Consider the following 9955-nt stretch of genomic DNA (forward strand, 5'->3'; position numbering starts at 1 on the left):
TTCTCCTGGAATAAAGTTTTTAGAAACTGATCCATATTTTTCATTTAACTTAGCTAGCTTGGCTTTGCTAACTGGCTTTCTCTCAGTCGACGAATGTGGTTCCTTGTCTTTCGACGGATAGTCCTGTTGGTCTTTCGACGGATAATGCTCATCATCCGTCGAATCCACATCCGTCGACAGTCCTTCAACCAAATTGGAATCAAGCTTCTCCTTGCTCTTTTTTCAGGCTTCATTACAAAATGATTATATACCTTGAACTTTAGTAATTTGAGCATGAACATCTCTAGATGATTTTCATGCCCTAATTACTTCATGTTCTCGTTCAAGCTGCTTTCTTAAAATCTCTTCATTCTTTAAAGATTCAGTTAATTCATCCTTGGCAGTTTTAGATTCAATTCTCAGTTTTTCAAACTCAATGAATTGAGACTCTAGCACATTATTCCTCTCACTTAAAAACAAATTGTTTTCTTTAATTTTAGCATTTTCCTTAGTGAGGGATTTAAGAGTTACACACAAATGATACAATTAAGTAGACATATCATTGATGGCATCATTGCACTCAGATTTGGTTAAATGTGTTAGGTTAGTGGTAATTACTTGATTGCTAAATGAACTAACTTCTGCTTCATCTGATTTGGCCATTAGAGTTAGATTGACATAGTTTGTTTCTTTATCTTCATCCAATCCATCTGCAGCCCAGTCATTCTCTTGTGTGATGAAAGCCCTTTCCTTTTATTTGAGCAACTTAAAATATTTTTGCTTGTAATCAACAGGCTCAAACTTTTTTTTACCAGAATCAGGCTTTCTACATTCACTAGCAAAATGACCTGCCAAGCCACATTTGAAACACTTGAATTTGGACTTATCAACCATGTTTCTGTTTGACTTAGTTGCTCCAAAATTCTTCTTGAATTTTAGCTTGGAAAATCTCCTGGATAAGAATGCTAGATATTCATCTAGATCATCCATGTCATCTTAGCTCAACTGTTCTTCAGTTTCAGCTACCATCCCTTTACCCTTGATTTCACAAACCCTTGAGTTTGATACAGATTCCACAGCTTCAACCTTCATCTCTTTTTCCTTTTCTTGCTCAGTAAGTAGTGCAATAGATCCTCCTTTCTTCCTTCCTTTCTCCATCTTTTCATCTTGCTCTATTTCAAGCTCATAGGTTTTTAGAATTCCATATAGTCTTTCCAAGGTGAATTCCTTGTAATCTTAAGAATTTCTTAAAGAGACTGTCATGGGCTTCCATTCCTTTGGTAGAGATCTAAGGAATTTAAGGTTTGAGTCTTTTATTTGATAGACCCTTCCATGCAACTTGAGAGCATTTAGTAGCTTTTGAAATCTACTAAATATGTCAGTGAGTGACTCACTTTCTTCACAGTAAAAATGCTCATATTGCTGAATCAAGAGCTGCATTTTGTTCTCTCTTACTTGCTCAGTTCCATCACATATAATTTGAATTGTGTCACAAACCTCTTTTGCTGTTTTGCAGTTAATGATGTTGTCAAACCTATCACCATCAACACCATTAAACAGTATGTTCATGGCCTTTTTATTTTTCCTGACTTGTTCAATGTCTGGATCAGACCATTTATGTCTGGGCTTTGGAACTGATGGTTCATTTCCTGTAGCAGCTCTCATAGGAACATGAGGACCTTTCTCAATGCAGTCCACATAAGCTTTATCTTGAGAACGAAGATGTATGTGCATCTTCACCTTCCAGTGGTGATAATTGTCTTTGTCCAGAAATGGAATTTTCACTCCAACATCCTTTCTGATCATATTGCTGATTGTGGTGATCTTTACACTCTTTGTACTTTAAGAGCTTGCTCTGATACCAATTGTTATTCCCTAACAATGCAACAAGAATTACAGAAGGGGGGGTTGAATGTAATTCTGGCTTCTTTTCAATTTTAAGAATGTTCTAACTTCATATATAACTGTGTTTGATTTTGCAAGAAGTGCGGAATGAAAGTAAAATGGAAATCAAAACACAGAGCAATAAAACACAAAGCTTTAAAACATTCTGGTGGATTTGAACTTATCCACCAGAGATATATATAAAGATGAGAACTCTATGATGCTTGAATATCACACAGCTTCTTACAAGTTAAACAACAAGAACAACTGAGAAATTCTTTACAGATTTTGCCTTTTCTATTTCTCTAGTTTTTTTTCTAACTTGGATAGTTTGTACTACTTTCTGCACTTGGTTTATATACTCCCAAGTTACATTATAAAAAGACACACAAATAAAAATAAAAAAAAAAAGATTGTTTTTAGTCTAATTCCATGCTACTTCATTACTCTATCCAGCGTCTTTGAATATCTTCATAATTGCATGGAAATGGTAATGCTTCTGTGTTCTCTAAATCCTGCAATTAGGCTGCCACATTCCATTTGCAAACACCCGACGCATCTGACTGTGTTATCACTGTCAACTGCTCTTTTGAATTATGATCATCTGTCGGGACTATGTTGGTCATCCGTCGGGAGTCTTGTTGATTATCTGTCGGGAGCCTTTGTAGATCATCCGTTGGTAGCCTTTCTGTCACTTGACTCCATTTCACTTATACAGAATTACAAGACATCTTATATTTACAATTAGCCAACCTATTCTGTATATCAATCTAGTAGTCCACATGACTTAAAGAATCCTACATACATTGTTGTTTGCAGAAATGTGCTACTAACTTATTGTTACATAATCTACACTCTCGATGGATGTTCAGTTGTCATCCGTCGAGACTATAAAGTTCATCCGTCGGGTCTATTTTAGAACATCCGTCGAGAGCTACAAAAACACCAAGTTAAATCTACTAAGGTGTTTTGTTCAACTTATCATCAAGTTCACAACATATTCTTAACAACTAGTAGGCGCAAGTAGCCTTATTTTTCCAAGGCAAAACACCCCCTTGGATGCTAGTAGATGCAAGTAACATCTATAGTACCCTAAAAGGCGCAAGTGAACGAAAAAATTCTAAGTGAGGAAGGTACTTGCCCCTTCTAGGCACAAATACTCCCTCTATCACGATTAAAGCATTAATAAAAACATCCCTATGTCCATGCCATTCTAGCATGCTAAGGGTTAGTATTATAACGACCCGTATATTTTATTTATTATTTAAATGTATAATTATAGAATAAATATTTAAATAAAATGATTGTGTGGGTTCAGTCAGTGGGTTATTACTCTGTCACTATGTGTATGTGATTACTAGTGTGTGGAATTGAATTGTGTGGTTAATTAATGAATTGTATGATTTTGTATCATTGTTAAAAAAATGGTATTATTGCAGTTTTATTTCCATAAATACTTGGATTGTCTCTAAAATTGTTCTTATGACTTTATAATTTCAATAATTATTTTTAGGACTTTATAAAATTGAGAAATCAATATTTTATTAATTATTTATTTTTAAATGATTTTCTGAGTGTGTTTAATAGTAAAATCCATATTTAATTATGGAAATCTTCAAAAATTATGAAACTTATATTTTATTAAGTTCGTAATATTCTGAGAATTTTAAAATTATTTTGGAAATTTTCAGGATTAATTTTACCTGCGCCTTATTTCGTTAATTGTTAAAAAGTGGGTATAAAGTGTGTTTTAAAAATTATTTTAAAATTTCGAAATTTATGTTTTTGTGAACTTCGGGATATTTCTAGCATTTTAAGACTGTTTCCGTGATTTTCTGAATTTATTTTAAGTACAGCTCGGTTCGTTAATTGTAAAATGCAGGTATCAAACGCGTTTCAAAATTTATCTAAAAATAATGAAATTCATATTTTATTAACTTGGGGATATTTATATAATTTTAAAACTAGTTTGGTAATTTTTTGGGTTTTATTTAACTGCACCAAGGTTCGTTAAATCGCAAATTTTGGATAGAAACCAGGCTTGCAGGCAGTGAAAAGAATACATGTATAATTCCTATTAATTCACTATAAACGTGGCAGTTCCTCCTTGTTGCCGCTGCTACGTGTTCGCTGAAAAAAATAAATAAAATAGATAGATAAATAAAAAAAATAAACCCCAACCCCCTGTTATCTCTCTCGATCTCTCTTCTCCTCTCTCTCGCACTCACTTGTTCTTTCCCTCAATCTTCTTCCTCTTTCCCCTGTGTTTCCCCCCTTGTCCTCCCCGTTGCTTCGTTGTGGTTCCCTGCCTTGTTTTTCTAGTGAGTCGCCACCTGATTTTCCGGTTTGGCCTGGTTCCATTGTAATTTAATTGGTATATATGTATACATACATATATGTATACATACATATATGTATGTGTGTGTATCGTATGTGTAATATTGTAAGTGTTGTGTATGTTTCGAGTCGCCTGAGGTTTTTTTTCCGGTTTGGTTCCCGGCGGCCATTGTGCTTCCGGTTGTTGCTATGGTGTTGGCGCGTGTTACGCGTGTGTTGTCTTGCTTGATTTAGGATTTTAACTATTTAATTTTATTTTCTGCAGGACTAATTTTGATTAATATTCGTGATATTAATATTTCGTGCGGGAAATATCTTTGAATAATCGGTAGAATTTATTCGGATACCTGAATATTTTTCGGGTACCAATAAATTTTACCGCCGTCCACGATGACTTTTACGAGCGGACGGTAGACGGTGATGATATAATTCTAAGTCCTAATATTTTAAAATAAATAAATATAAAAAAAATACGAATAAAGATAAAAGATATAATAATAATTAGTTGATTTAAAACGGTGGTTGGGAAATTGTGAAATGTGGATTGCGTGATTGGTTTGGACTGAATTGATTGGTTGTGTTTGTGATTTGACGTCGAATTGGTTCGACGGGTAGTCCGATAAACAAAGGAGACGCTGACCGATTTCCGGGAAATTGAATTACGGAAATACGGGAGCGTATTCGATGATTATCAAGAACGTCGAGTGGCTATATATATGTGTGCGTGTTTTATATGAAACTTGATTGTACAATGCGATGAAATATTTTTCCAAATCGATAACCCTGATTTCGTAAAATTACGAGTATACGTATTTTCTGAAAACGAACATCAAACCGATTTTTGAGATTGTGAACCCTAAATTGATGCATGTATTGTAATAATGTATATAAGTACGAGTCGGGATTTGATATCGAATGGGTAGATGTGTATTGAGGATATGTCAAGCATACGTAGACGTCTAACGTAGGGTATTTCGGCTCTGTAGGTTCTAGTTGAAGGACTCTAGAAGTGAAGTCGAACTAAAGACAACCTAGTGATCAGTCGACAAGCGTAGCGAGGTTCCAAGAGAAGGACCTGAACGTTGAAGTCAGATCCAGGATAATCTGATAGTAAGGCGATAAAGCCGAGTGTCCAAGTTAGTCCAAGGTCGTTCGGTAATAGTGATAGAGCTCTGCAAGACAAGTACCCCTGACCATTCTTTTATGGTTCAGTGCATATGAATAGCTAAATGTTTTACTTTCGTAATGGAACAGAAACGTTTTAAGTTACGTATCCCCTAGGTTTGAAAATGTAGTTAAATATGTGTTTTTGGGGAAAAGTAACTTCTGAAAATACCTATTTCTAATGTGTGATTTAAAATGGAAAAGAGGTTTTGAATAGTGTGTTGTGACAAAATTGATTTTAATAAGAGATAGGTAAAAGTGATTTGGAAACTGGATAAAACAAATCAGATATTGGATAACGTTGCGTAAGTGGATAATTCGGTTGCGCGCATTACATAACCGATTAGTCCAGCATAGATAATCAGAGACCTAGCTAGTCTCTGTGGATCCGGTGATTTTGTGTGAAAGCCCGATAAGCTTTCCTAGACATTTTGTGTGATAGTCCGGCCAACTATCCTAGATAATTTGTGTGGAGGCCTGATCAGCCGTCCCTAGATAACATCCAATACATATCTGATTGTGATTTTGTGATTCCAGTAATGGAACAAGTGGTTTTGGGTCCCCGTAACGGGACATATGGTTTTACGGTTCCTATAATGGAACGGAAGGTTTGAAAATGAAAATAGCATGCTAAAATTTAACTATGTTTTTTTTATGCACAACACACGACTGTTGATCTTGTTTTACAGAGCATGCTAGTTTTGATATCCAGTTTATACCTGTTTTACATGTTTCTGTCAAGATATGAATTTTGTTCCTATAATTGCTTTACTTTAAACTGTTTTACTTGTTGCTCATATAGTGGTGCTGCTGAGCAAGCAATTGATCACCCTTGCAGAATATTTTATATGTATTGCAGATGCCTAGGAGATTCTTGCACGGTAGTCAGGGCAGAGTTCCAGCTCCTTTCGAGTCAGACTCCTCTGAGGTAGTTGTGTTCAGACCAGATGAGGTATGTTGAGTTGCTGCATTAAATTAGTGGTCAGGATTGTGTAAGGTAATTTGGGTTGTGTTACTTAAGTAACCTAAGTCATACTTAAACCTGGAAAATATCTTGGTAAAAGGGGTTGGAGTTATATCTTGTTATTGAATTGTTTATCTTATGGTTGTTGTTGATGACGTCAACTCCTGACCCCGGGGTTGAGGCCGTCACAAGTATCACATGGCATAACAACACAGACAAGAAATACATAGTAGAAATAATCAAGAGAAGCAGAAATTATGTAAAACATAATAAAACACATCCACTATTATGGCCCCAGAAAAATAGCTTTGAATTCATCCTTCAAAAAATTCTGGAAATCTTCGAGAGCCCGGTTGGAGGCCTAAACAGCCTCAAAATGCCTTGAAATAGTGGGTCAATGGTCTTTTGATACTTTAATCCCTGATCGTCTCGTTCTTCCATTTCCGAAAAGGTATCGTACGCCCAAATTGGACATCATATGCAAAATCTGCAGCCAAAACAGCGAAGCACCCCGAAAATAGAATGCAGCAGCGGAAAATCTCTGTTTCTTGCAGCTCCGTTGATCAAACAATTACATACAAAATAATACAGATGAACCAGCCTATTCTATTACATCAGATCATAGTCTAAAACAAATATAAATTGATTTACAAGATTACAAGATTACAATATCAAAATAGGAAAAAACAAAACTTTCATGATCAACCCTCGTGATTTACAACAAAACCACGATAAATCACGTGGAATCCAATCATAACAAAATAACCACGATTAAACCACGTGGAATCCAATCATAACAAAATAACCACGATTAAACCACGCGGGATCCAAACACATAATTAAAACATGGCCATAATAGTGAATAATAACCTGCATCACATAATCAATACAAGCATACCACTATATACATGTATATATAATCATGACATGGACAACATATCATAAAACGCAGAACCTAGAACCAGGCTTTTCATACCAATTATTGGAACTCTCGAATCTTGGCCCTGCGTTTTATGATATTAATTAAAAGAGTAGGAATAGAACATTAACCTTAATCCCTACGGTGCAAGCGATTCAAATCCGCATCTTCTACTGTATTCCCTGATTCTCCTTGGATGAAGTATGGGCTTCGATTTCCCAAGGTGTACCTCTCCCAAAGCTCCGAAATTCCAAAACCCTAGCTGGCTCCTTGAGAAAAACGGCTGCCTCTCCCAAACCCTAGGATGTGATTTCATTTTTTGTGTGTTAACCCTGGCTTTAGGAGAATGAGAATATTTATAGGCTACAGTAGGGATCATGGACCATTAGGTCAGGCCTTCTAATGACATTCTGGGCCAAGCCCAATGTCATTAAATATTAATTCAATCCATTAAATAATTAATATTTGCACAACCTTTCCTAATTTCGTAAATTAATTATTTAATTCGGCTCCCATATTAATTGCTTATAAATTCCCAATGTTTAAGATATCGCATGTCCATTAATTAAATTAATTTCTGACAATTAATTTAATCAATATCTTTTATCCTTGATCATCCACTCAACCTTATAATTATGCAAGAACAAATCTGCCTGCAGGACTAAATCATAATTATCTTTATGAGCTTTCAAGAGGACATCATCACCCAAATATATTTTCGGACACAGTTTCCTTTTATAGTTAATATCCCACTCTGTATATAATGTCATTGCCCAATACATAAATTCGTAATTTAAAATAAATTACTTAATGTATGAATCAAGGCATGTGCATTAAATACGAGTGTCAATTACTATATCCGGATTAACAACCTAAGCAATAATAATATCGTAGAATCTTAGTTCTTTATTGTCAGAATAAAAGAAACAATTATTCTACTCTTTTGATCCCGTTCAATATACATAAAGTATACAAGTATTATTCAATAGTCAAGATAAACTATTTCTAAATAATACTTCATCTGTTCCAGTGGTTTGTCTAATACCACTTAGATTGTGAACCTTTATTATATTATATAAGGAGTTTGACAATCTAATCTTCTGCTATCCCATTTGATACTAGATTGTCTACAATATATAATATACAGACTATGTGAAAACATGCATTCAAGATTCTCAAATAATTTATTATTAAAGTATACACTTCAAACGAATATTTCAGTATAAACCATAACACAAGTGACTAGATATTATGAAGAAATTAAGTGTTAGACTCCCCTCTAGGCACCAATGACTAAGTAAATGGGATACATGAGCAAGTGGTACAAGAATGTAAGCTGTCATTCAATTTACTTGGATAATATTAAGCCACACACATATTTCCCGCTCTCCAAGCTACTAGCCTATATAATCAAATAGATGCCAAGACTGGAATTGCATCTCTTCGACAGTGAAAAATCATGAAGCTCTTGCAAATTATTCTCAGCACACAAAAACATTGATTTGACAAGGAGGGTTCATGCCCAATTTTATTTACACCATTAAAGCCTTACGTATCTAGATACACTCATCATTTATAGCCTCTTTGATTGTATTTATTATTATTTGATAAGAGTTATAGCTTTTTAGAGTGATAGAATAAAGCCAGTAGTTTGATAACTTATATATTTGTATTGACTCCTTCTTCTTGTAACTTTGAATCTATATTCAAAGGTGTAATCAAACCTTTGTTGGTGAGATTGCGAAGTTGTATAAACAGTAGACGTGATAACTCAACACTAGAATATGACATGTAAATAATACTACGTCTACACAAGAAATTAGGAAGAAATGAAGACAAGGATAATAGAAAGAATCAAAAGATTAGAAGAAGGCTTGAATTCTGTATACAGGTCACTGAAAAAATTTCATTAATATATTCATGCCTCAGTGAAGAATAAAGGTTAAAGACTTTCAGGGTTTTGGAAGTGTTGAAGATTCAGTGTAAAAGTGTCATTAGAAGATTTCAGTGTATTGCCATTGATTGAAGATAAGTAGTGTTCGAAGCATAGGAATTTGAAGAATTGAAGACATGGAATAGAAAGAGGTTAAAGAAGACAGATGCAGTCTTGAAGTCATACTCACTGAAAGGAGTTCATTTATATGTTTAAGCGTTAGTGAAGAACAGTGAATAAAGTATTCAAGATTGTAGTAAAAATAAAGACATTATTTAAATACCATAAAAGATTCTAGTAAAAGTACAATTGTTTATTGACAGTCATGTTCGAAGTGATGAAGTTGTTGAAAGCTTAACAAATTAGTCAAGGATATAATACGAAGACCTGAATCGAAGTTAGTCATCTGTGAAATAGACCAGCTGCACTAGGCGTCAGCGTGTCGTAAAAGGAATCTGAGTATTATCTTTGGAAGAATTGTTAAGTGAGGATTCGTATTTGAAGATGAAGGTTATATGGTTTATACGAAGACTCAGAGAGAAGACTTAAAGATATGATAACTTAAGGATAACAGTGCTCTACAGGAACTAAGTCAAAGTGATCACTACCTTGTGGTAAGAGTCACCATGATCAGTATATTGATTACCAGAAGCAATATCCTGGAAATACAGTTTAATATATCAGTACAGGAACTGGTCTTGACTTAGTAGAAGCATCTGGGAACAAACTAAAGCAAAAAGGAATTCAAGGGCGTATGTTTTATAGCTTGATCACA

This window comes from Apium graveolens, chromosome 3 (assembly GCF_009905375.1).
Source record: "Apium graveolens cultivar Ventura chromosome 3, ASM990537v1, whole genome shotgun sequence".
NCBI lineage: Eukaryota > Viridiplantae > Streptophyta > Magnoliopsida > Apiales > Apiaceae > Apium > Apium graveolens.